This window comes from Heterocephalus glaber, unplaced genomic scaffold, assembly GCF_053883595.1.
Source record: "Heterocephalus glaber isolate CG9 unplaced genomic scaffold, H.glaber_assembly_v1.0 deba00001564, whole genome shotgun sequence".
NCBI lineage: Eukaryota > Metazoa > Chordata > Mammalia > Rodentia > Bathyergidae > Heterocephalus > Heterocephalus glaber.
In genome coordinates, this window is record NW_028258351.1 from 8,624,308 (window position 1) to 8,652,276 (window position 27,969).

At 43.2% G+C, this 27,969-nt stretch overlaps 1 long non-coding RNA gene across 4 annotated transcripts in view; it reads right to left on the reverse strand.

Moving 5' to 3' along the window:
• The window catches only part of LOC110346895 (uncharacterized), a 74,346-nt gene that overhangs the window by 25,198 nt on the left and 21,179 nt on the right, over nt 1-27,969 (reverse strand). For 3 of the 4 annotated variants that reach the window (XR_002391189.2, XR_015443173.1, XR_015443172.1), the window contains one exon: nt 19,696-19,851. This is a non-coding gene — a long non-coding RNA (uncharacterized LOC110346895). Of the gene's footprint in view, nt 1-7,712; nt 19,300-19,695; nt 19,852-27,969 lie in introns of those variants that run through there. The other variant, XR_002391188.2, reaches the window with a different exon arrangement.

Here is a 27,969-nt window from a genome sequence, read left to right on the forward strand (position 1 = left end):
ACATGCTGGAACTTCGCTAAACAACAGAAGGGATCAGGTTTCATTAAAAACAGGCCCAAGTAATCCCTGAGGGGAGCTGGCAAGGAGAGAGCCCATGCTTGCTCTACAGGTGAGATTTCCTGAGAAGGAAAGTTGAGCAATTTAAAGCAAAGTTGAAAACAATTTAAAGATCTTCCTGAAATATATCCTATCCTTCCTTGTCTTAGCAAACTGTATACTAATAAGACCCTTTTTCCAAAATCAAGATCAATGTTAGAGCCAGGAGCTATTGCCCTATGGTGGTATAATTGCTGTGGTCTTTTATATCAAAGACTTCTGGAGCTGGGGCCAACACTTGAGAACTAAGCAAAATGTCCTGATCTCACTCTAGGAGTGTGAGGGTAGAGTGCCATGTTCCATGCCGTTTAACAGGAGACAGAAATGCATTTCAGCTCTGGCTGGGTCTCAGCTTTCCTGGGTAGACCCAGGAGGGACAGGTTGCATTGGTGACAGCTTCTTTGGTCATTTTAGTTTTTCTATTTTCTGTTTAATAAATTTGGTTCTTCTAAGAATCTCTTTCATTGCCAATTTCATTGTCAAGTTTTGTTTTTATCTCTTTGTACAAGAGTTGTTTCATGAGCCTAATAGTACCAGAATCTGAAGTCCCCTTTGGTTTGTTTCTTTTGTCCATCTTTCTTTCTTTTTCTTTCTTTTTTTTGGCAGTACCAATGATCAAACTCAGGACCTTGTGCTTGCCAGGCAGGCATGGCACCACTGAGCTACATCCCCAGCCCTTTTGTCCATTTTTCATACTGGTTTTCTCTCATGACACCATGTCTCCTTGTGTACTTGGTCATCTTTGAATGCAAGATTTGTGTTTGGAAAAATATTTTTTGGGCCGGGGATGTAGCTCAGTGGCATTGCTCCTGCCTGGCAAGTGTAAGGTCCTGAGTTCAATCCCCAGTATGGGGTGTGGGGTGTTATTTAGAAATATTTTGAGTCCTAGGATGATGCTATCTTCCTTTAAAGAGGATTTAAAATTTCTCTTCAGATGCTGAAGGGCCCTAGAATCTAAAGTAACTTTGATCCAAATTTGTGGCTCAGGTTCCTGGGTTTTCAAGTGCCTGTAAGCATCCCCTCATTTTTTGTTAGGTTTGATAGTTTACAGTGACAGGAATAATAAATATCTGGGTCCATTAAGAAGCAAGGTGATGGTTGGGCATGGTGGCACATGCCTTTAATCTCGACTCCACATTAGGCCAGAGATTGTGAGTTTGAGGGCAGCCTGGATAACTTAGACTCTGTCTCAAAAAAAAAAAAAAAGAAAAGAAAAGAAAATGAAAAGTATTAAAAGGAGAATGAGCTCAAATGGAAGGAGGAGCTCAAGAGTAGGGTGAATGTGGCACTGGGGGATGAGGGCTGTGGGTCTCTGGCATCACGACATCTACACCCAAGAACCCAGGGAGATGACCTGGCCCAGGAGACCTGATTACAGTACGTCCTCCAGGCTGGTTCCAGTTGCCCCAGACTCTGCTGAGGAAACCACTCGATTTTGAAATAAGCCTTTAGTACTGATTTTAGGTCTTCCTTGAGGAACAGCTATAATTATGTCCATTATACCTGTCTTGAATGATTCACAGGAGGCAGGGGCTTTCATAGGAGTAATGTTCCTCTTAATTTTTTTAATTTACGTTTTCCAGTGACTCAATAGAATTGGAAGCACAGTCTCATTGACTGGAGACGAGAAAATGGGGATGAAAAATTAAAGGAAAATGTCATCAGGGTCATTGAAGACAAAATTGTCTAAATCCTGTCCAGGTGACTCTGGGCTCATGGTCTGTGCATTCAGACTGACTCTCTACTCTCTGAGCCTCTGCATTCTTCTCTTCCAGAGAACAGGAGACAGCCCTTAGCTCCATGGCAGCAGCAGAGTTAAAACCACACACTGAAAATTTTGTGCCTTGAATCAAAAAGACCAGGGTTCAAAGCCCTCCCAGACCCTCAGCCTTGTTGTGTGACTCTAAGCAATTTCTTTAACTTCATTGAATGTCAGTTTTCTCATCTGTAAATTGGGAAAATCGGTGCCAGCTTCAGAGATTCTTTATAGAATTAAATGAAATTATCTGCATTAAGCACCTGGCATAGAGTAATGAAATACCAGCAAATATTTACTAATGCTTGTATTGCATAGAACATTTTATGTGCAGTACTGTACCTTAGTCCTTGTGACAACCTGGATCTAAGCACTCTCGCTCTGCTCAGTTTACAGGCGAGGAAATGAGGCTGAGAGGGCGAAGGATTTGCCCAGTGTCACTCAGCTGTTGAATGTCAGAGTTTGGGGGTCCTGGCAGGCAGGTCTCTCTGACTTCAAAGTTCATTGCAGAAAAGTGGATTTTACCTCCAGTTCCACTTATTCCCAGAGGCAACAGGCTTTTCCTTACTGTTCCTCAGGGCAAGCTTGCTCTACTCTTGGTCATGGTCCCACACTACTCAGGCACCCCTGTCAGAAACTTGGGGGTCATCTTTGGCCCCTCCGCTCAGCTGGCCACACAGTACCATGTCAACACTGCTGGGATTGCTGAATAGCTGCTGAGTCCCAGATCTGTAACTCAAATCTGTGTAAATTTGTCCCACCTCTCCTTCCCCTTGGCGCCCCCTGAGTTCTTGCTGCATCCTTCCTCTGCATGTTGCCAATTTCAGCCACCCCTTCATTGGTCTCTTCATTGCCAGTCTTTCTCTGAAACCTTCAGTGGCTCCCCATATCTGTCATACTTAGCACCAAGTCATCCCAGCACTGACTCCCTGAGTCCTCTCTTGCTCTCTAGTCCTTCCTCCTCTCTAGACCTGGTTCTCCAACATTTGGGAAGAGATAGGAGTAGTGCTGGGTCTCTGGCCCCTGCAGCAGGGCTGCCTGAGGGACTGGCGGCTCCCTCCCTCCCTCCCTCCCTCCCTCCCTGCACAACCCCAGGGCAGGGTCAGAAGGAAGTTGACTGTGAAAACTCTGCAGGGCAGTGGGTCAGCCAGCAGTCTGTCTAAGCCCCAGTGCCTTAGTCACCCTGTCCAGGCCAGGCTTGTCTGTGCACAGGGACTGCCTGCCACCCACTCCTTCCTCCTCCTGCCAAAATAGGTAGGTAGGAAGGAGGGGTTTCCCTGCTGGCTGTCCAGAGCTCTTGGGCACTTCCTGTCTATCTCAGGCTGGTGGGCATTAACAGGGGGCTCCCTCCCTCCTCTTTCCAAAGGAAATCCGAAAGCCCTCTTCACCGCGTCTCTGAACCTCATGCCAGAAGAGGAAAGGCAGAGGTATACAGAAACTCCAGGACAGGCGGCTAACTCTTCCGAAGAGCAGATTCTGCCTGGAGCCCCACCAGGGCCCTAGATGGGGAGGACCCGGCATGGCTATTGCTTGCCTGAGAGGTGGCTGCTCTGGTCCCGAGTCACTGGGTTGCCCCACAGACAAGAAATATACCGTGAGGATCCCAGGCAGCCCCAGACTCAGAGCAGAGGCCCTGGGCACTAGATTCTGTCCCCAAGCATTGCTGTGCTTGACTCTCCTGCATGTGCTAGGGACAGAGGGGACATCTCTACCCCTGAAGAATTTCACAGTCTTCACTGTGGAAACATCATAATCTTGTGATTTGTGGTTTATCAAGGAACATCAACTCATGGGAGTCTAAACAGGAAAGTTTTTATTATTTTACAACTCTTTCCATTATGCTATGTGAAATCCCTCCTTTCCTGTCCTTTGACACATTTCACATAGCTTCTCGAGCGTTGTGGTCCTTTTTCAGGGTTGGTAGTTGGTGGTGGCTGGGAAGGCCCAACCTCCTTTTTGGGGTATGAATGTGCCAATTTCTTAGACCCTTTTGTTTTCAGTGTTGGGCCTTAGCTCGGTTCTGGGATGGTTAAATCTTTACATGACCTATGTAAGCTGAGGTACAGGGACTTCAGGAACAAAGAGGAAGGCACTCAGCCTGGCCCAGGGTCAAGAAGGGCTTCTGGGGTGGCCATCTTTGCCCCAGTCAAGGCTGGACTCAGATTCCCTCAGAGGACACTGCTCAACTTCCATTACAGAGTTCTCCCCTTCTAGAAATTTCCTAAGAGCACCAAGCACCTATTTTGGAGCCATTGTTAATTTGAAGGTAGGGACCTTCTGTGTCTCCAGTGCCCATCAAGGCATGGCAGATGGTGAATGAGTGAATGAATTAGCTGATGCTGCTTGAGGAATTGTATTCTCTTATGTCTTGGGTGGTGGGATGTCTTTTTTTTTCTGCTATGACCCACAAGCCCATGATTTTTTTCCCTGCTATTCCAAGCTGACCTTGAATTCACTATGTAGCCCAGGCTGTCCTCAAACTCATGGCAAATCTCCTGCCTCAGTGCCCTGAGTGCTGGGATTACAGGCATGAGCCACCATGCTCAGCTCTTCATGGGGTATCTTGGGAGCCTGAAAGAGTTAGAATTCTTTGGAAGAGTTTTTAGAAAGTGGTTGTTATGGACTAAATTGTGTTCTCCTCAAGACTCACACGTTGAGGCCCTAACCTCCAATGTGACTATTTTTAGAGGTAGGGCCTTTAAGGAGGTCACTGAGGCTAACTGGGGCTAAGTGTGGGGTCCTCATTGATTGGCCTGGTGTCCTTTTAAGAAGAAGCAGGGATACTGGAGAGTTCTCTGTGTACGCATGGCAGAGAAAAGGCCCCATGAGCACCTGGTAAGAAGGAGGCCACTTGTAACCCAGTGACTCACCAAAAACCAGCCCTGCCAGTGCCTTGAGTTCCCGGCCTCCAGAACCATGAGAAGTGAACTTCCGCTGTTTAAGCCACCCAGGCTGTGGGATTCTGTTGTGGCAGCCCAAGTGGCCGAGTGCATTGTGGAGGCCTAGCCTGAGCCAGGGCCGGGCTATGAGATGGGCTTTGCCCGGCTGCATGGAAGCTTTGTTCCTGGTCAGCTCCCTGCATCTCTTCCTCCTGCTGCAGCTAGACCCCCCCCTCTCATGTGCACTTCTTCTTCCTCCACAGCCCCCAGTGCTCCTCTTTGCACTCCTCTTGGAACAAGCTCTCAATTCATGCAGTGCCATGCTGCTCCCTCCAAGGTCATGCTCATGGGACTGTGTGTGTCCTTTCTGATGACATGCCGATCACTGGTCTATTTATAACAATGACTCATACACGAACTAAAGTTCTGCAGGGAGAGATTGGCTCACGAGCCAACGCTCCTGGAATATAAAACAATTTGTGCTTGTAAATGACCACCATTTCATTTCCACAAGATCCCTCATCCTTGGCCTCCTCTTAACCTCTGGTTGCCAAATCACTGAGTGAAACTCCCAACCCCCAGTGCCACCATCCTCTCTTGTTTATCAGGAGCCTGGCTGACCCTGTAACCTGCAGAGCCAAGCAAGTTCCTCTTCAGTATTAACCTTGAGACCAAGGCTTCCTTACTCTGCAGATGGGAAGGTTTCTGCAGCCTGATGATGGCCCTTTGTTTGCATGTGGTTCGTGAGCTCAAGATAGGATGGGAATGGGCAGTGGATATCCGAAGCCCTGAGGCTGCCTCTTCCAGCCTTTGACCAGTGTGGTACCCACAGAAGTCCTGGTAGCTTGCTGTTTGTGGCTTGTGGGTCTGTAACCAACTAAAGAGACTATCTGGCAGGAGGGGCAGTTAGTCTCAGGCAATCTCCTGTCACCTTCTCCAGCAAGTGTCTAGAGAGGATCTGCTACCTCCCATGGCAGTTGGGTCACTGTGGTCAGGCTGGGAGATGAGATGTCCCCTTCCCCAATTTCTCAACAGTCACCTCTAGTGCCTTCTTTGCAGAGAACATGGTAGAAGTCCTGAGGAGTGTGGTCTCTTGATTTCCTGTCCATGTCCCCATCTATAAGCTTTCTACATCCTTGCCACCCTAGCCTCTGGATGGGAGAGGGGTCACTGTACCACATGACTCCTCCCCTGACCCTTATAGTGATTCATTGTCACTCAGCCCAAAATTCAGCCTCCTCTACTCTTCCCCTCCTGCTCTCCACTCCCTCAAGCCTTTTCCACCCCCAGCCCCACTCCAGTTACCCTGACCTCCCTCCTTCACTGTCTTCCCTCCTCTTCGTCTCTTTCCTCCAGGTGACCACAGGCCAACGTCTGCGTCCACCCTGCGTTATTCCATGGCAGTGTCTGGTCTCCTAGTGGACACATTCGGGGCAGTCCTCTTAAGTCCCAGGCCATTGATGGTCTCTCTGAAGCGTTTGACATCCTTCAGCTCTGTCCTTGCTGGCTTCTGATACACTACGCTGTCCTAGTCCTGGGGCGCCCCTACATTCCACTCCCTTCTTGCATGTTTTGCTCCAGGATTCCATCTCTTCTCCTTTGCATTTCAGCCATGACCACCAACTGGAGGACCTGGCTTCAGCCTCCACTCCAGTCTCTATGAGAAAATGCCACCCCTGCTGATGCCCCTACTCCATATTCAAGGCCCCTGTGACCAGTTCTTTCCAGGCTCTTAGCCCTGTCTTCTGCCACATATCCTGCCACCCCCAAAACCCACTTTCTGGTCATCCTAAACTGCTCAAACTCTCCCAAATTAACACTCTCATTTCTTGGCCAGGCATGGTGGCATATGCCTGTAATCCTAGCACTTGGGAGGCAGAGGCAGGAGGATTGCTGTGAGTTTGAGGCCAGCCTAGGCTACATAGTGAGACTCTGTCTCAAAAAACAACAAACAACAAACAAAAAATGCTCATTTTCCACCTCTGCCTTAGCACAAAATGTGCCCGTTGTGCAGGATCCTCTTACCACTCTCTCCCATTGGCTGAGCCCTACTCCTTATTCGGGATTCTGCCGGGCCAGGCTTCTGGGACTAGCCCTTTGTTTCCCAGGTAGGGTGAGTGTATTCATTGTTGCTCACTCTTGAGAGAGAGAGAGGGAGAGAGAGAGAGAGAGAGAGAGAGAGAGAGAGAGAGAGAGAGAGACTGTTTCCCCTACTTCTTCCAAATCCTACTCTTTCTACCAATCTGACATTCAGTCTGGGTCCAGATTCCTTTATTTTATGCTCCACTGGAGTAATTTTCCTTTCTTGAGGGCACTTTAGTAGTTATATATATGATAATAGTGATTACTGGATTAATGTCTATCTCCCAACTAAGTATTGAGGGTACTGCTTTTCCTAATTCTTGAAGAGAGTCATGAATACCTGTAAGTCATTATTCAACTCTGTCCAGTCTTGCTGCTTACTTTGCTTCAGGTGCCTTTAAAGAATATATGATTATAAACACAATTGAAGGCCTCTAAATTTCAACACATGTCTATAAAATATCCTTCGCTAAATGTTAAATAGTAAAAGTATTTAAGTAATATGTGTAATGTCTAAGGATAATGAAACAATGAACCCTTCTGTACCCACAACCCAGTTAAGGAAAAAGAATGTGTGTTACTTTTAAAGTCCCCTCTGAAGCCCTCCTCACCCCAGTCCACTTCCTCCCTTCTCAGAGGTAACCATTATCCTGAGTTATGTGTATGATTTTCTTCCTTTTCTTTATACTTATACCAAATATATTTGTATCCCTAAACAATAGGTCATTTAGTTTTGCAGTTTTTTCAAACTTCATATAAATGGAAACATACTGTTTGTTTTCTTCTGAGACCTACTGTTTTTGTTTAACATTTTGTTCCGACATTATGTGCACCCTGTAATTCATTCATTTTCACTGATGATTTTTCTTCTGTTATGTGGGCATACCATATTTTATCCATTCTCCAGTTGCTAAAAATGACAAACATTTCATTTGCTTCCTCCTCTCTCTACAATCTGCTTTTTCCTTTTTCTTCCCCTGCCCTTTATTCCTGTTACAAACTGCTGCAGTGAGAATCCTCCTTGTGCACAGGAGAGCTGAAAGTGCCCTCCAAATGAAGACCACGTGGCACCCCTGCTGTGGGACTGCTGGGTCATAAGGGAAACTCTTCATGTTTCCTAGACATTATCTATGCTCTGATTTCAATGTGATTTGTCCCCCCGAGAGGTTCACGTCCTGGAGGCTTGGTCCTGAATATGGCAGTGTTGAGGTGGTGGAAACTTTAAGCCTTTGAGCCTTGTAGTACCTAGGTAATTGTCATTGGGGGCACTGCCCTTGGAAGGGATTGAGATCAGTCTCATGGAGTGAAGGAGTTCCTTCTAAAGGGATTGCTATAAAAGAATGAGCCTGGCCCCTCAATCTCTCTGACTTCCAGTCTCACCATGTGATGTCTCCCTCTTGCACATACTCACACCGTAAAGCTATCCGCTATGTTGGGATGCAGCCAAGGGGGGAGCCTGAGTAGATGCTGGTACCATGCGCTTGAATCTCCAGAACTGTGACTGAAATAAACTTTTTAAAGTAAGCTTCTTAGCTTACTTTAAAGCTCAGGTGTTTCATTACAGTAAAAGAAAACTGCCTGTCTACATTCCCACAAGCAGCGTATCCATATTCTAATTGCTTCAAAATCTCCCAGTGCTTACTATCCACAACTTTGTGGATTCAATAGGTAGGATATGTTATCTTGTTATTTTCCTAATTACTTGTGAGGTTGAACATCTTTTTAAATGTTTTCTCTTCTGCAAATTTCTTGTTTATATTTTTTGCCTGTTTTATTTGGTGATTTTTCTTTAGAATTGATTGTTAGTTCTCCATGAATTTCAAACATGGCCCTCTTGTTAGACAAATGTCTTCTCTTAGGTTGTAGTTAGTCCTTTTTTTGAGAAGTGTAGTCTAAAATATTTTAAAAATTATAGTTAAATACAAAAAGTCTTAATTGCTACAGCTTAATGGATTTAACAAATGCATCCAGCTACTGACTCCTTTATCATGTGTTATTGAACGTTTCTATCATTGTAGTAAGTTGCTTTGTGCTCGCTCCCAGGCAACTACTGTCTTAACTTCTTTTATTATATATTAATTTTCCCTGATGTAGAAATCAATAATACAGCAAGTATGTCTGGCTTTTGTTACTCACCATGTTTTTAAGATTCATCCATGTTGTTGCATAGATTTCTGTTTTATTGCTGAGTAAATTTCCGTTGTATAAATACACCACAATATGTTTATCCATTCTCCTATTAATGGGTATGTAAGTTGTTTCACTTTTGGGCCACTATGAAAAAAGTGACTATAAACATTCTTGTACCTGTCTTTTTGTGGGCATGTTTTTATTCCTCTTGGACAAATGCTTTAGTTTGGAAGTGCTGGGTTGGGCCCAGGATTTAGCTCGGTGGTTTCGCTGCCTGCTGCTCAAGTGTAAGGACCTGAGTTCGATCTCCCTTACCAAAAAAAAAAAAAAAGAACAACAAAAAAAAACCCAGTGTGGAATTGCTGGGTCATAGGGAGGATGCTTGTTAACTTTATAAGATACTCTATGCTTCATCTTTTAACAGTGCCTATGATCTGATTTAACAATCTTTTCCTTTAAGAGCTTCTTCTTTTTTTTTTTTTGATACTGGGGATTGAACTCAGGATCTTATGCTTGCCAGGCAGGCGGTGGAACCACTGAGCTAAATCCCCGACTAAGGGCATATTCTTGCTAAAGAAATACTTTTCTGAAGCCATGTAAATTTTTTTCTGTATTTTTTCTGCAAAGTTTCAAACTTTGCATTTCACACTTGTATCCTGCATTCATCTGAAATTGCATTTTGCCTATTGTGTGAGGTAAGAATCTATTTCCCCTCCATTCCTTGTTTGACCAGTATCCCTGTCATCATCATTGATTACCGTGTCACTCCCTCCCCACCCCCAGTTGTAATGCTATCTTTATCACTAATGAAGTTTCCATATGAACTCAGACCTCTTTCTGGATTTAATTCTATGCCATTGGTTTATTTTCTATCCTTATGCCCAAACCACTTTATGCTAATTACTCTAATACATAAAATGTCCTGCTATCTTGTAGAGTAAGACAGCCTACTTGATTTTCCAAAATCAGTTTGTCTCTTGAGGGTCTTTGCTCTTCCATGTAAATTTTAGGATCAATTTGTCGATTTTGTGAGTCTGTGTTTACACAAACACAGAGCTGAAATTCTATTAAATTTGCATCAGATTTATTGAGTAGGAGGGAGACTCTCCATCTTCATGATCCTGAGACTTCCTATTCACAAATAAGGTATATCTTTCTTTTCTTTTTCTTTTTAGTTTTTTTAAAGGTCTGCTAGTAATGTTACATGCTTTTTTCTATAAAGATTTTGCGCACTTTCAGTGAGGTTTATTTTTAGATAAATTCTAGTTGTTTTGGCTGTTGTAAATGGAACTTTTTCAAAGTTAAAATTACACTTCAAATAATTTTTTTTTCTGATTATAGGAACACAGTTGATTTTTAGTATATGTGCTGCCAAAGCAAGCACAGGAACACAGTTGATTTTTGTACATTGATAGTTTATCCAGTACTTTTCTGAACTCTTTCGTTATGTTCTATGGCTCGGCAGTAGTTCTCCTTGGATTTTTCTTTATGGACAACACTTTAATCTGTAAAGAATTACAGCTTCATTTCTTCCCTTCAAATCTTTGCACCTTTAATTTTCTTTCTTTGTATGCCAGCTATGACCTTCAGAACAATGGTTCACAGAAGAGGCAATAAAAGGCAGCTTAGTCTCTGTCCTAACTTTGAATGGGATTCTTCTAATATTTGCTCACAAGTTATGATTTTTGCTCCAAGTATTTGTAGTTTTTTAAAGTTATAAACTTTCCTTCTAATCTTAGTTTTGCTAAAAACATTTTAAAAAGATAGCATAAATGAATGTTTTCTTTCAAGAGACTTTTCTATATTTGTATGCTATATATATATATATATCTCAAACGATCATATGCTTTCTCTCTTTGTTCTATTCCTGTAAATTATATTAAAGAGTTTTTTTTTTTTTGGTACCAGGGATTGAACTCGGGACCTTGTGCTTGTGAGGGAAGTGCTGGAACCACTGAACTAAATCCCCAGGCCCATTAAAGAGATTTTGAATGCTATTCTTTTGTTTCTAGAATCAACCTAGTCTGTTTTTGTTGGTTGTTATTACTATATATAATACTGTATTCATTTATGAATGTTTTATTTAAGATTTTGCATCTATGCTGAAAAATGGGATTGTGCTTTGGGTTTTTTGTTTGTTTTGATATGAAGGTTACATAAGGAGTTTCCCTCCTTTTCTTTTTCTTGGGAATAGTTTTCATGAGGATGGATTATTTATTGTTCCTCCAATGTTTGGTAAAGCTAACTTGTAAAAGCACTGGGGCCAGGTTTTATAAGATCTATAGCCTATTGATCTTTGTCTCCTTGATATTTCAATTTCTGAGAAATGTGCTATATTCTTCCACTATGGTTGTAGATTTAACTTTACTTACAATTTTGTCAACTTTTTTGCATTTAATTTTTTGCCTTAAATCTGTTGGAATATGTTAACTAGATGTATATAAGTTCAGAAATGGTCTGCCTTTTCTACTTTCTGATGAGTTTTTCTTTATTCTATAGTAATTCTTTATTTCTAATAATTCTTTGGCCTAATAGTACAGTTTGACATATATTTGTTAACTATACCAGCTCTTTTATGATTAGCTTTTGGTTAGTTTATCTTTTTTCATTTAAAAAAATCCCCATCTTTTTGGAGCCCTTGTATTTTAGGCATGTCTTCTGTAAATAGCACATACACAGATTTTGTTTCTGAATCTAATCCAAGCATCCCTATCTTCTGAGTGAATAATTTAGTATTTTAAAATGTACTGTGAATTATTGTATATTTGTATCAATTAACTTATTTTTGTTAATATTTATGATATGTAGACTTATTTATATTGCTTTATTTCATCCTTTCTGGTTACTCTGCTCTTCCTTCCTTTTTCCCATTTCTTGTTTCCTTTTGATGATCTAATTGCTTGTTTTTTCTTTTTTTCTTCTCTACTAGTTTGGAATCACGTGTTCTGTTTCTTTTAGTCTTATTCTTAATGTACACACACTTGACCTAGCAAGATAACAATTATTCAGTATCTCTATAGTCTTCCTAAACAATAAAAAGACTATTCATGATAATTTCCTCCCTAGTTTACATATTGTTTTCTAGTTTTTTGTTTATATCTTATTTCACTATGCTTAAATTATTCATTATAATAGTATTTCATGATGTTGGCATCATGTTGGGTTACTTAGACTTATCTATAACTTTATCAATTATCTAATTATTGTTTATTGTTTCTCATTTTTTAAAATTCAATTTTCCTTCCCTTGAAGTATATCTTTTAGTTGTTCTTTCATTGTAGTATAGAATGGCAAAATCTCTTTGTCTTAGTTTGGGCAGAGGTAGTTTTTTTCTATAACATGTAGCTGGGTATAGTGTTCAGGTTGACTGCTTCTTTCTTTCTCTCTCTCTCTTTTTTTTTTCTTTCTTTCTTTCCTGCTACTTTCTTGAGTAGTTTGGATATATTTCCTCATTTTGTTCTGTTATCTATTGTTATTACAAAGTCTACTTGCAAAGTATACTAGGAGTCTGAATTTTTCGCTGTGGGTGCCAGTACACCAAGATGACCATATATTACTACTTTTCTCTGGACAATCCAGTTTTATTTATTTATTTATTTATTTATTTATTTATTTTTGGTACTGGGGATCGAACTCGGGTCCTTGCGCTTGTGCAGCAGGGGGCGAAACCACTGAGCTAAATCCCCGGCCCCTGGACAATCCAGTTTTATATCCATTACCCTTGTTAATTATTAAAAGTGTCCTTTGACTGTCAAAAATATCCTGCTTAGAATGAAATATTAGGCAGTCGCCCTAACTGCAATGATAAAAGGATGGTTTTATTTTTACTTCCTCTGCTAAGGACTCGTTGTGTTTCCATATCAGATGATTCACGGATTCTGGAGAATTTAATTTAAGAGTTTACCTTAGGAAAATGAAAAGTTAATAAATACATCATTAAATTAATAGTTTTTTAAAAAATCACCAGATTACCTGACCTGCCAGTACCCTTTAAAGCTGGCATGGCTACTACTGGAACACAGCAGATACTATGTAGAATGGACTGTTTTGTGGCCTCAGGTCTATGATACTTACTTGTTTGTTTGTTTTAGTACTGGGGATTGAACTTGGGACCTTGCACTTGCAAGGCAGACAGCGGAACCACTGAGCCAAATACCTGGCCCTATGAGACTTACTTTTATTGTGTACTGTGTTTGCTTTTATTGTATATTGTACCTAGAGAGTCTACAAAACTTACATAGAAGAACAATGTGCCCAACAGTCAGGTTGACAATTAGAACATGAGTCAGTACTTTACGTGCTTCCTTCGGCCTAGTGCATTCTGTCCCCGTATAACCACTATTCTGAGTGTTATGTTGGTTAAACCACCTCTTCTTTGGATATTTTTTAACCACATTTATATGTTTTTAAGAACTTTATTATTTAATTTTGCCCATATTTGAAGTGCATGCAAGTAGAACCATATTGTATATATTCTCCTGTGACCTGTTTTTTCCTTTAAACTTGTATTTTTGAAATGAATACCTATGTTTATAGCAGCACAATTCATAATAGCTAAATCTTGGAAGCAACCTAAATGTCCATCAACACATGAATGGATAAAGAAAATGTGGTATTTATACACAATGGAGTTCTACTCTGGCCTAAAGAAGAATAAACTTGAGTCATTTTTAAGACAGTGGATGCACCTTGAGATCATAATCTAAAGTAAAATAAATCAGACACAGAAGTTTACATATCACAGAGTTTCTCTTATATGAGAAACCCAAAATGTAAATAAAGAGCAAAATAAAAGAGAGATAACAGGAAATAGGGAGGTAGATCTTTTGCAGAAGGGAAGGGGACCAGGAGATGGCGGGGGAGGGAGAGGAGGGGAAGGGGATGAAAAATGATTAAGATGTGTTATGTACACGTGCCAACTCCCCATAATGAATGTAATCATTATGTATAATAAACATGTATTAATAAAAATGAAAGAAAATATAATATATAAACTTTAAAAATCTTATAATTTTGAAATTAATTCATGTTGATGAGTATTACTGTTCTCACAATATACTACTCTAATATACTTTTCATGAATACCTTTTTTATTTTTTTTTTTGGTACCAGGAATCAAACTCAGGTCCTTGCACTTGTGCAGCAGGCGGCGAAACCACTGAGCTAAATCCCTGGCCTCATGAATACTTATTATGAGCGATGTTTCCATTTTTTTTTTTTTTTTGTACCGGGGATTGAACTCAGAACCTTGCACTTGCAAGGGAGGTGCCGGAACCACTGAACTAAATCCATGGCCCTGGAATGTTTCCTTTTTAAAAATTATATATTTATCACTTGGATTTCCAGTTTATAAGGTATATGACTTTCACATTACTAATTAGTACCTAGCAATTAGCTATGATACCACTTTTTCTTTTTTCTGTGGTAGGGATTGAACCCAGAGCCCTTGCACTAAGCTACCCCTCGCCCTTTTAAAATTAAAAAACATTTTTAAAAATTTTAAGCCCACATCTCTGTAAGTCACTAAGTTGCCTGGGCTGGGTTTGAACTTGCAATCTCCTTGTTTCCACCTCTCAGAGTGTGGGATTACAGGTGTGCACCACCATACCTGGATTCAAGGGTACCGATTTATACTTCCATTTTCCATATATGAGCTTCTATTGCTTCACATACTTAGTAAACTTGGTACTGTTAGTGCTTTAATTCTTGCCATGCGGGTGAATGTGACCCAGTATGGCATTGTATGTGTGTGTTTAAACTTTTAATTTTGGCATTGTGGTTTTAATTTGCATTTCCTTTACTCTCAATTGTGTTGACCATATCCTCATGTTCATTACACGTTGTCTTTCCTCTTCACTGGAGTTCCTGTTTTTGCCTTTCATCTGTTTTCTTTGGGGTTTGTTTTCCTTTTTCTTATTGATTTATAAGCATTCCTTACATATTCTAGAAATTAATCCTTTGTAATATGTGTTGTAGTTGTCATCGCCAAGATTGTGGCCTTTTTCTTATTCTTTATGAAGGCTCTTGACAACCAGGAGTTCTTAATTTATCTTTTTTTTTTAAGTAAATGCTTTTTTTGTCCTTTGTTTAAGAAGTCCCTCTATCCTGGGGGCCTAAAATTATTATCCTATATTGTGCTCTGTTTTTTGTCATAGTTTTACCCTTCACACATTTGTGTTTAATCTGTCTTAAATTGATTTTTATGTATTTCATGAAGGCGGAATTTTAGGAGTTTTTTTCATATGGGTAACAGTTGTGTCAGTATCATTTGTTACAGTGCATCTTTTTTCTACTAATCCTTAATGTCTGACCTGTCCTAAATCCAGTTTCCATGTCTTGGTTTATTTGGGATGTTGTACCAAAGTACTGTAAACTGAGCAGCTGATAAAAGAAAATTTTTTGTCAAAGTTTTAGAGGCTGGGAAGTCCAAAATCAAGACAGATTTGGTGTGTGGTAAGGGTCTGCTTTGAGACTGATACATGGTGCCTTCCTGCTGTGTTCTTACATGGTGGAGGTCAGGAGTATCTCTGGAGCCTCTTTCGTTAGGACACTAATCCCATTCCTGAGAGCTCCACTCCCATACCTAACCATCACCAAGGCCTCGCCTCTTAAAACTATCACCTTGGGAAATGAAGATTTCAACATATATGCAGTAAATGTTCAGGCTGTGGCACCATACACACCTACATTTATTTCTGCAGTCTCCTATTTCATCAGTCTATCAGCTCCTGTGCATGATTTTTACCACTGCAGCTCTATCTTGATAGCCGGTAGGGCAAACCCTCCTCTTTTGGTCTTGAAGAATAACTTACATTTTCATGGTCCTGTCATCTTCTGTACAGATTTTGCAAGCAGCTTGTCAGTTTCTACGAAATAATCCTTTCTGTGATGGAATTCAGTGCCACAAACAGTCCATCAGGCAGAGTGGCTGGTCCCTCTGGAAAATGCTGCTAATCTGAGGGCTCAGTGTTGGCCTTTGTGGTCGGCAGGTGGGATGCTCAGCAGGATTGTAGCCAAATCAGCTTGGGTGAGTGGGAGCCCCTATTGCTGAGCTGGTGAGTGGCTTCCTTCCCTTCCACCTTGGCCATTTTGTAGCTGAGTCCCTTGAGCAGGGAGAAGAGTGGCTTGGGACATGAGCTGCCTGACATCCACAGAATGGGTTGTCTTCTCCATCAGGTTGTTGGAACATTCTTCTGAGCAACCTCACATAAACATGCTCATTTGGAGAGATCTGTCTTCACTCCTCTTACAACTTTGTCACAAACTTTCTAATCTGATTCTTTCAACATCTCTGTCCATGCAGCCATGTGTGTGAATCAGTGTACCATCCATACCTCTGGCTAGAGTGAAGGGTGGCCTGGGAGAAACCACCAGTTATGTGACTGTTAGAGAAACTGCCATACCTCGCCCATGTCTGGGGAGTGAGAGTTTGTGGAAGGGTTGGGTACTGCTGCTTCTGCATGACTTGAAAGTGGGAACTGGTGGAGAAATAGTAAAGCCATGTCTGATTGCTACAATCTTCTGGGGGAAAAAAGTGGCTATTTCACCTTCTTTTCCACCTTCCAGGCTTGCTCAAGTTTTCTCATCGACCAACTCTAACCTGGAGTCATACTAGAGAAGTAATTCTATGACTTAAAAGAAGCGATGGTAGTGCCAAACTGGCAGCCGGCCAGCCAGCCTGATGGCATGTATTATTTTGTTTGCAGTCATTTCCATATTGAGATGAAATATTGCTAGCTATCCTGGTCTGGGAATGGCTTCCATGACTAATATGCCGCCTACTTGTCCGTTCATCTGGGATGGCGGGCTAAGGGGCAGGTACTGGCAGTATACTGTGACAACAGGTCTAATGATGTGGTCTAATCATATGGAAGCGTATGATTATTGACAAAGTTTGAAATGTATGATGCCAGGGGCTAGTCTGTTCAGGTATAAGTAGGACCATGTTTGACAGTTAATGTTAAAGAGCTTATTCCATCTGTTTAAAACAATATATTTCTCTTTCTTTACCTTTGAATGATTCATCTAAAAATGACACTGTAACTTATAGCAGCATAATACTATTAAAAATGCTCTATTGCCAAAGAAGCAATAATTTATAATAGTTACCTTCCACCTCACTGGTTACGTCTTCAGCTGGATTCAACCTGCTATTTAACTTATTCATTGAGTTTTTACTTTTTTTATTTTTTTGAGACAGGGTCTCACTATGTAGTTCAGGCTGACCTGGAACTCACTATGCAGTCCAGGGTGGCCTCGAACTCAAGGCAATCCTCCTGCCTTAGCCTCCCAAGTGCTGGAATCACAGGTGTGTGCCACCATGCCTGGCCGTTGGGTTTTTAATTTCAGTGACTTTATATATTTCTAATAGTTTAAAGTTGTTTTCTCCCTGAATATGCTTATTCTTTCTCATGGTAGCTTCCTTTTTTTGAACTCCTTATATTGGTAATTATTTAAGGCATACTTATTTTGTAGTTTATATGTTTGTTCTAATGGGTAGGCTCTTGGCATGCATGATTAAATCCACTGCTTATTTTGTCCAACTCTTGTCTACATGTCTTGTAATTTTGGATCACGAGCTCATCCCAGCAGCACTCTGTGAGAATCATGGACAGATTAGAGAGTGTGGCCTCCACAGTAGTTTTGTGTTTATTACTGTCAAGATCACTGTCCTGAGACTAATCATTAGATTCTTTTACCAGTTTGGGGGTTCCTGGACCCCAGGGATAGGGTAATCAAAGTTTGCACCCAGTAGGAGATAGAGAACCGAGATTACAATCCTTGGGGAAATTTTTTCCACTCATAGCCTAGACTACAGCAGAAAAGTGTTTGTCAATTCTTCATCACCCTCTGCCCTCCCCTAACCCTATAATGATACAGCAGTAACAAAAGATTATTCCTTTGCTATTTAGTCTTCTCTCAATTTTTGGCCCTTGAAGATTTCCTTACCTGAGCTCTTACTGTGGTTTTCAAAGGGTATCTATTACAGTACAGAAGTGCCCCCACCTGCAGGGGATACATTCCAATACCCTTCCCCACGCACACAGATGCCTGGAACCTTGCAGAGCACTGAACATTTTATATAGAACTCTATGTTTGTTCCATATTTATATATACAAATTTTATGCCTTTTCCACCTTAACTAAGCATCTATCTCACACTGTGATTGTAACTTTTGCAGTTTGAGGTGTGACAGCAAAACTAGCACAAATCTCTTCCTCCTACTTCACAGTTTCACAGATGCATTCTTACTGTAGATCTTAGCAACCATGGAGTACAGTTTTTTTCTTTTCTTATGAAATTGAGAATTTTCATCTTTTGACTTAAAGGAAGCACTTTTATTTTTTAGGACAGGGGATCGAACTCGGGACCTTGCACTTGCAAGGCAGGCTCCAGAATCACTGAGCTAAATCCCTGGCCCCAAGGAAGAGCTTTTACAGCTTCTCTTTGGTATATCCAACTGCCAGTAATGTTATTCTTGAAACTTGGAGCCATTATTAAGTAAAATAAGGATTATCTGAACACAAGCACCGAAAGACTGTGACAGTCAATCTGATAACTGAGATGACTCCTAGGTGATTAACTGGGCGGTAGTGTATGGAGCATGGATACTCTGGACAAAGGGATGATTTGCATTCTGGGCAGGAAGGAGCTGCCAGAGATCTTATCCTACTCAGAGTGTTGCGCAACTTAAAATTTATAAATTGTTTATTTTTGGAATTTTCCATTTAATATTTTTAGACAGTGGTTGACCATAGGTAACTGAAATTGTGGAAAGGAAAATGGTGGATAAGGGAGGGATTATTGTATATTTTATCCAGAATTTCTAGGTGTTTTAAGTGAGAAGATTTTTAGGTTTCCTAGTGAATCCTACTAAGATCATAAGCTTTAGTATTTAGCACTAGTTTTCACTAATCATTTGTCCCTTTTGTCTATCATATTGCCTGAATAGGAAAGATACTAGATCAATATGCTCTTCTGCTCATTCTTTGTTTTTCCTGGTAACTGAGATCCTTTGGCCTCTAGGCCTTCCCTCAGTGCCCAGGACAGAGCTTGCCACACAGGAAGCACTCCAAGAATGTTTGTGAAATGAACTGGAAGAATAAATCTGACAGATGAAGACTGAAACAAAAAGCAGGAAATGACTTACGTCTTTGGAAGTTCAGGGCTAGCTAGCTAGGTAAACTTGAGGTGGGATCCTTCCCTCATTGTTCATGTTCTCCACACATCAACCCTTTCCTGCAGTCATGTGATGACTTTTCCCCCTCTAGTCCTGCACTCTGGATATTATTTTATTGGAGGGTATGGTCCTGTCCTCTTGTTCCCTTCTCCAGGTTTCAGCCTCATACCTGGTGGCTGGAGAAAGAGGTAGAATCAAGAAAATTGGCCACATTCTTTGTGCTTCCAAATTGCCTCCTCTGTGCCCTGATGTGCTATTGTTTATTTTTATTACTGAATTTGTATTCTTGATAAGAGGCTAGTTGCTTTAGCTAAAAATGATTTGCTTGATTTATTCCTCTCAAAGAATACAACGCTTGCCCTAACTTGAGCCCTCCCTGGCTATCTGGGAGCAGTGTTGGGCTGCAGTAGAGACAGCCCTGGGCTGGGAGACAGAAGCTGGCAGGTCCCGGCCCCTCTGTGTCCTTGGACAACTCACTTGCCATCTCTGGACTCAGTTTTACCATCTGCAGCTTAACTGGATGATCTTTAAGAGCCTCTCCAGCTGTGTGACATCATGTGGTTCTACTTTACCTTTAGCTATGTCTTCTCCAGTGTTCTTTTGTCTCCATGTGGACCCAAATTCCTGACCAATATCATTTTCCTTCTCTTTGAAGAACTTCTTTTAATATGTCCTGCAAGGCTGGTCTTCTGGCAACAAATTTTCTTAATTTGTGTTCATTTGATTTTCTACGAAAGATAAAAAGCAGTAGAGAAATGAAGAATGCATTTTGCCTTTATTCTTCCTTGGAGCTTCCATCTCTCGGCTTGTAGCACCCACCTGCTCTTACATGTTGTGTACTTTTTCCATTAGAATCTTTAGCTTTATCAGCTTTGAGTTACTAGAATTAAATGCCTGAGGTAATCAACTTATAATAAGAAATAGTGCATTTAGCTCACAGTTTTGGAGCTCACCTCCCTCCAAGATTGGCAGCCCCATTGCTCTGGGCCTCTGGATGGGGTAAGAACATGGCAGAAGTGTGTGGCAGAACAAACTGCTTATATCTGAGCCAGGAAGCAAAAGGAGACAGAGACTGGGGTCCTCCACTCTCTCAAGGGTACACCCCAATGACCTATGGGCCTCTCTCAGGCTCTGCCTCTCAAAGGTCCTACCACCCCAAATAGTGTCACCCTGGGGAAATCAAGTTTTTGACACATGGGCCTGGGAGGACACTCATCCAAGCCACAGCAGCATGTTAATCATAGGTTTTCCCTCCAACATTCTTGGTCTGATAAATTGTAGCATCCCTACTCCATCTGAGTCTGCTTCTGATTCTTGCTTACTCTCTGCAAATGATATTTGTCCTTTAGTGTGCTTTTTTTTTTTAAGTGGCTAGAAATGATATACCAGGTAAAGAACTACAGCGACTAAGCCTTGAATGAAGTGGTGGTAAGGAGTTAGGGTGTGTGTGGGATCCTGTAGCCCTGTGATTGGGTCTCAGGCTTTGTCGAGCTTGTGCTCTGGGTATGAACTTAACCAGTGCATCTCGGTGACCTTTCCTCTCCCCTGAGGTGGAAAAGGATGGCTAGAGAGGGTGAGTTGGGTTTTCCTTTTCCCCCTCATCAGTGGGGCTCTGATAAGACCTGGCAGATTAGGCTATGATAAGATGGTTTCTCTTGAGGCAGGACTTGTTTTCTTTTCAGTGCTGGGGACTGAGCCTAGCATGTCAGTCCCTGGCCCTATTAAAAACAGGTTTCTCTAATGGATTTCAAGCTGGTTACTGTCCTCCTGCCCCTGCCAGAAGCACGCGGGGGCTTTTCTCTGATCTTTACCATGAGAACCTGGTGGAGCACCTGTAGGTAAAAGTCACAGACACCTGAGTGCCCCCCTGGGCTGGGCTCCTGGGGATTCTACTCTGACTTGTCCACCCCCAGCCTCCAGAAGGTGTCAGTTACTGCTCAAGGTATCCTGCCTGGAACTGGTTCTTACAGAGGTTTCTGCTCTGTTAAGTTGTCGTTCCGTATGTCTGTCTGTCTCTCCAATTTGGGGGGCAGCCGTTTGCCCTGTGACCTCACTTGTCTAATGGATCTAAGAAGAGTTGTTGAGTTTTCAGTCTGTTCAGCTCTTTTACTTCTTGTTAGGACAGTGTGGCAATTTCCTTGCTGGACCAGAAATTCATTCCCATGTGGTTGTAAAGCACACCAAGGCACTAGAAAGAGTGTTCAGATAGAACATTGGTCCATGCATTTGTGACAACTTATATGCTTGCCTGTTAATGAAAGGGGCCAGAGAGACCACCAGGGAATGGGGTGCTTGGTATGATTTCAAGGAGTTTAGAAACACTGGCCCTATCCCCTAGAATGTAGATGACATTTTGAGGAGACCTTGAAAACATCTGGGGTTCTGTAATAAGGAAAAACCAGAGATATGGATTTATAGCACTACCCCTAATGGGGGAAATATAAGGAATTCTGCCCACTTCACAGAGTATTGTGTGGCCCTTACAAATGACATTTTCACTTTCTAGCAAACTGCCTATGCTATAACAAAAAAAAGTAGGATGTAAATGTGCAGACACAGGGTGAATGAAGCTAGGTAAAAAGCACAGCGCAAATTTTTTTTAAAAGGCTGGAGGTGACTATGAATGCTTTTTCTCTCTCTGGCGAAGCAGTTTTGCTCTATGCATTATATTTTTTCTATTCCCTACAGTGAGAATGTATCACTCTTATAATGACAAGCAAACTGCATTAAAATAATATTCTAAAGAATATTCCACTTTGTGCCACAGGGAGAGGGGAGATCTGGTTGACCCTTGTGTCCATCCCCTGGCCCACCAGAAACATGGGTAGGTGGGGAGGTGTCCAGGGAAGGATCCAGGCAGCAATGAGAGGGCACCGCAGCTGGACTGTGCTACAGAAGCTGCTCTGTCTGCATAGCTCAGAAAAACAAAGAAGGGGTCACAGTCATGCCCTGAAATCTCCCAAGGGAAGAGGAATCCAAAGAGCAGAAGCAGCAGTCCTGGGGAAGCCCCAAGCTCCTGGGACCCAACATTTAACTTAATAGAAGGAAGAATGGCCGACTTTGTAAGCTGTCCAAGCCTAGACCCAGCAGCCTGGGGACATTGATCCTCTCTCATCCTTGGGAGGGTTGACAGAGGCTGTTGATCTGTTGGGGACTGTAGTAGAGAGTCTCAGCATTCCCCTTCCATTTGTTAAGGGAGAAGGCAAGAGTTGGAAGAAGAGGAATCAATTCTGCCATAGTAGAGAGAAGGGCCTCTTGAGCCAGACAGCAGGGTTCAAGGATTGGATCCCTCCTTACTAGCTATGTGATTTTGGGTGAGTCGTTATACCCCTCTGTGTCTCAGCTTTCTGGTCTTCAAAAGAGTGTAATAAGAGGCTAACTGTGACGAATACATGAGGTAGCATTAAAGAGCCCAGTGCAGGGCCTTGTACACAGTCTGAGCTCAGTAAATAGGTTGGTGGGGTGGCAGTGGCAATATTCTGGCCCCTCTGCAACTTGCTCAGCTCCCTGTTCACTCTTTTCCTCACATGTTGCCCTTGTCACATTTGGAATCTCAGCATCTGTTGGTCCAAAGTCATAGTCTGTATTTGGCTGAACTAATTTTATCCCAGATTACTGCTGAGAGAGTCAACATTCCTCCCTCCCACCCTCCTGAATCCCCTCAAAGGTACACATTTTCCAGGCTGGCTGCTCTCTTAGCTTGGTTTCGTTGGCCTCCCTCCCTGCGCTGGTGCTGAGAATGTAATAATGAATCCAGCCTCTCAGCCAGGAGCTGGGTACCCAGGAATTCCAGCTTGGCCTGGCCAGCTCTGTTTGCCAGCACATCTGTTTCCAATCAGCGCTGCGTGCGCATTCTTTCTGCCAAGCGTGCAGGCCCAGAGCCTGGGGACTGCGCTAATTGATTGCTAAATGGATCTTGTCATTTCCAAAAGAGGCCTCTAGGTTTGCCCTTTGCTCTGTCTCTGCTCCCCATGGGCTGAAGAGTTTAAGAATTAACTCATCAGCTGCCTTTGATGGCTGAGGATGGCCTCGAACCTCTAGCGTGGGAATTCGCCAGGGCCTCTGAGAAGCTCCTACTCTTTGTCAAGGGATTTGAGGCCTGAAAAACACTTCTATGGATACCAGCCTACTTCATTTGCCCAGTGGCTTTAAGGTCTGGCCCCTTGGACAAATGAAGAAATCAAGGTTCAAGAATGTGAGGTGAGTGGCCCCAGGTCACACGAAGCTGTGGCAGGGATGACGTCATCTTGAGCCTGACTCATGCTACATATAGGTTCTGTCCTCAGAGCTCAGCCCAATAGGAGTGTCTGGCCAAGCTGGCCACTGGGGCTGCAGAGAGGAATGGGACTGCACAGGACTGATTGTCTGGGCCAGGACACCTGCAGGGTCTCAGTGTCTGGCTGCCAGGTCAGAGTGAGAACACCTGGAGGGGGAAGATGGTGCTGGTGTTGGGAGGTAAGGGGCAGCTACCCAGCCTTCCCCCCTGGTAGCAAGCCCTTCCTATCCTGGCTTCCTTGCTCCACAGGCCCTGGGCTTCCCTGCCACCAAGAGGAGAATGAAGTCTCCATCTGTCCCCTCTTGTCTCCCCACCTTGAAGTCAGGCCCTGTTGTCTTCTGCCTGGAACAGTCTGCCCACAGCAAGTGGTGAACATACAGAGGCAGAAGGAATGAGTGAATGGCTCATTCTGTCTCATTTCCTTAGATGCTCTTTGGTCTCATTACAGTTGATCAGTGAGAAGGAGATTAACTCTTCTGGACTGGAGATGTAGCTCAGTGGGTAGAGTACCCACCTATCACGTGCAAGGTTGTGGTTTGGTCTCCAGGACCGCCCAAAAAGAAAACAAAACAAAGCAAAACCCCAAAATCCCTTCCTCTCTGCAGAGCAGTTTAGCACTTGGCTGCCCCAGACCTTGACAAAATCTCTGTGCTTCACTTGTCACTTCTGAAAATGGGGATGGTGTGTGTGTGCAGCCTGGCCAGTTGGAGGGTCAGTTGGTCAACTCACGGATGTAGAATTAATGCCCCGGAGGCGACTTGGTTCAGACCAGAAGAAGGGGTTCCCCTTAGCCTCCTGTGCCTAGACGGAGGGTCCCACCCCCTCAAGATCTCTCTCTTCTATTTTTCCCTTCTTTTCTACATTAGTTAAGACTTTGGCTAAAAAGTCAAAGAGGATTATGCTTCACTCCTGGATGTCCTTCTAGCTGTGTGACTTTGGGGAAAATGCTTGACCTGTCTGACCCTGGTGTGTGTAACTTAGGGACAGTAGCACAGACACCTTGCATGGCTGTTGAGAGAAATCACTAGAACAATGTACAAGAATATGCCTAATAGTGAGTGGCATGTGTTCAGTGCTCCATAAATGTCAGCTACTCCTGTTGTACTGCCACAGCATGTTATTTCCCCCTGGGCCACTCAGACCTCTGTTATCTGATCACCCCACTACTCTGCTCTTGCAGAGACCTCCTGCTCCTCTTGATTGCAGAATCTTGATTTCTCCTCCTGATTCCAAAATTCTTACCCTCCGTGACCTGTCAACAGCATATGACACCACGATGCCCTTCTTCAAAGCTATCTCATCCTTTAATTTCTGGGCTAAAACCCACCCTGTGGTTCTCCTTGTGTCACTGACCATTTATTTATTTTTTGTAGTGCTGGGATTGAACCCAGGGCCCCATGCATGCTAGGTCAGTGCTCTACCACTGAGCTACATCCCAGTGTTCTCTCTGACCATTTCTGCTCTGTGTCTTTCATGTGTTCATTCTTGGCCACAGTCCTAAAAGCTGCTCTTTCCCAGGGCACTGTGTGGGTTTTTTTCCCTCATCCTGCAGTCACTACAGTTTAGAGGCACAAAAACCATGGTCCCTTCCCACAAGAACTCCTAATCCAGCAATACTCATGCTAGCAGCCATGTATTGAGCATGGTGTTTTAGTTTTGTGGGGGTTTTTGTTTGTTTGGTACCAGGGATTGAACTAGGGACCTTACACTTGCAAGGCAGATGGCAGAACCACTGAGCTAAATCCCTGGCAGAGTATGGTGTTTTAAATGTGTCATCTCCTTTGTCACCTGGGGATGGAGTCAGACTGACCCAACCTTTCCACATCAGACCCCGAGTGCCAGTGGCACATATTCCCCAGGCCCCCTCACCAGTGGGAAAGTTACTGGGAAGTAGGGGCAGGCTGTGTTCCCCATGCCAGGGACTGTGATAATGTGAGACAAGCTTTCCCATCAGGCTCCAGAGCCCCAAGTTCTGGAGCAAGCAGGCATGGAGAAGTAGGGTCAAGAATCTCTTATGAAACTAGAGTCTGATCTCTTGTGTGGTTACTTATTTACTGTGTCATCCTGAGAAAATCGCTTTACTTCTCTGAGCCTCACAGGTTTCAGTGGGGCCCAGCTTGTGAGAGTGCTCAGTAAACAGTAGCTTGCTTTGCAAATGACTGTCCTCTCAACGGCGTTCGCAGGTATGTGATCCAGTTGGATCTGGACAGAGAAACGACTTGTCTAATTTTCTGACTTCAATGAGGACACATTCACTCAGTTGCACAAGGCTGGGAATGCACCTGCCGGGCAGGCTCTTTGCCTTTCTCCCTCATTTGATTTTCCCAGTAGTGTTGGTGCGATTGTGTCCAATGTATGAAAGAGAAAATCGAGCCCCGACAGGTTAAGTGATGTTCCCAGGGCCTACTTGAGCGGTGAGAACCAGTTCTGCCCCAGAGCTATGCTCTTCCGGCCTGGGGCACACTGCTGTGTCAAGTCACAGTAGGGGAGGACTGGAACGGCTCTGAGGCCACAGCCCTTCCTCCCTCTCCCTCCCTCCAGCTGGCCTTCTCTAGTTCTGGAAGCTTCCTTCCTTCTCCTCTCAGTGATGTTGCTGGAGGTGCCGGCAGAACCACATCTGGGCCTGCTCTGTGCACTGAGTCTCATAAGTACCCAGGCTCCTCTCTGGCAATCCAAACAGAGTGGGCCGGAGCTCACAGTAACATCGCAGAGACTTACCCTGCTCTCTGGGTCTTCTCTTCCTTTGCCTTGCACTGTTTATTGAAATAGTTCTTAGGATACTGATAAAGACTAAAACAAAAGTCAATACAAAAATATTTATGGGCCCTGGTGGAATTGCTGCCACAGAATGATGTTTGAAAATGGTTCTTTCCAGTTCGCACTGTGCTTCAGAATTCTCAGGAGGGTGGGAGAGGGACTCACTTCTTGGCTAAATTCTGCACTTTTACACCCTCCTTCCCAAGCATCCTATGAACTTGTTCTTCCCTGTTGGAGAGCTGCTACTTTTGTAAGTGTGTGGCTTTCCCAGGCCAGGTAGTTTGGGGGCTGATCCCCAAAAGTCTGACATGCTAGGTAAAGTCAGCATAAACTCTCCTCTGGCACATGGTTGACTCTTCCCAGCTTCCATCCTACATGCAAAATTTTCCTCTGCTGGTGATTTTTGTCATAAGTTGTGAAGAGGAATCAAGTGTGTGTCCCTTATCATAAAAAAGTGTATCCCTAATGGCTCAAACTCCACACTGCACACTTCTCAAAGGAACTGTAGTTTTGAGGAGGTATTTTGTTGTCTTTTCTTTTTCTTTTTCTTTTTTTGGTACCGGGGATCGAACTTGGGTCTTTGCACTTGCAAGGCAGGCGGCGGAACTACTGAGCTAAATCCCCAGGCTGTTTTGTTGTTTTGTTTCCCAATACATGTCCCAGAGAGGCCTTGAGGGCTGGGAAAGTACTGGCAAATTCAGTGTGTGAGCTGGTAGGCCAGGGCTGGCACTCAGGTTCCAAGTGGACGACAGCAGAGCCTAAGCAAGGTCTGAGTGACAGCTGGGAGCCCAAGGATGAGGCCCAGGCTGGGAGGAGGCCGCAGACAAGAGAGCAGAGCCTGACCTAGCTGGGAAGGCAGGTCCAGTGAGAGAGAAGGAGGCAGCAATCAGAAATGGCATCCCCAGCAGTGTTAGAAGTCCAGGTAGGTAACCAGGCTGGAAGGAAGAGACCAGAAAGCCAGGGCAGAGTGGGAGGCCCGGGCCTGGGCTGTGCGGAGCCTGCTGGTGGGCAGAAGTGTTCTCCACACTGCTTCCCCAAGAAGAGCCAGGCCTTGTCAGGGCAGGTGGCTGCAGCTAGGGGCCAGGCCAACCCTGGATGAGGTGTGTGGCAAAAACAAGTCAATGTGGCCTCGAGGAAGGGTACCAGGTGTTGAGCTTCCAGGTCAGGGAGGGAAGAACCACTCTTCCTCAGTTTGCTCGCAATGTTGCATTCATTTCTCAGCAACACAGACTTAATAAGTTGAATGTTCAATTTTAGGAATAAAATTTACATTCATGTGGTTCAAATACAAAGATAAAATACATAAACAGGTAAACAGAGAAGTCATTCTAATATCCCTTCTTTACTTCTTTACCTCTGCCCCAGTCAGTTTCCCCTGTGACTATGATTATTAGTTTCTTGAATGTTCTCTGGGACTATTTTAAGCTTATATAAGAGATTATAAATATGTGACTTAAAAATTTTCTCCTCCTTTCTATAGTGAAGGTAGAATACTGTACACATCGTTCTCCTATTTGCTTCTTCCTTTTTGTGACGGGGCCATGTACTTTAATAACAACATCATCCACAGCATCTTCCACAGGAACTCTTAAAATCCCTTCCTCACAGTGTCTCAAGCCCATGAATCCTCATAGTAGATTCTTGTTCTACGCCTATTGTATAGATGAGGAAACCGAGGTGAAGTAAAGTTAAAAGATTTGCCTATGATTTCAAAGCAGGCATGTGGCAGAATCAGGCCTTGAATCTGATTGGTCTAAATTTAAATAACTTCATCTGTGTTGCAAGGGATTGGTTCAGTACTTCAGACTTCAAT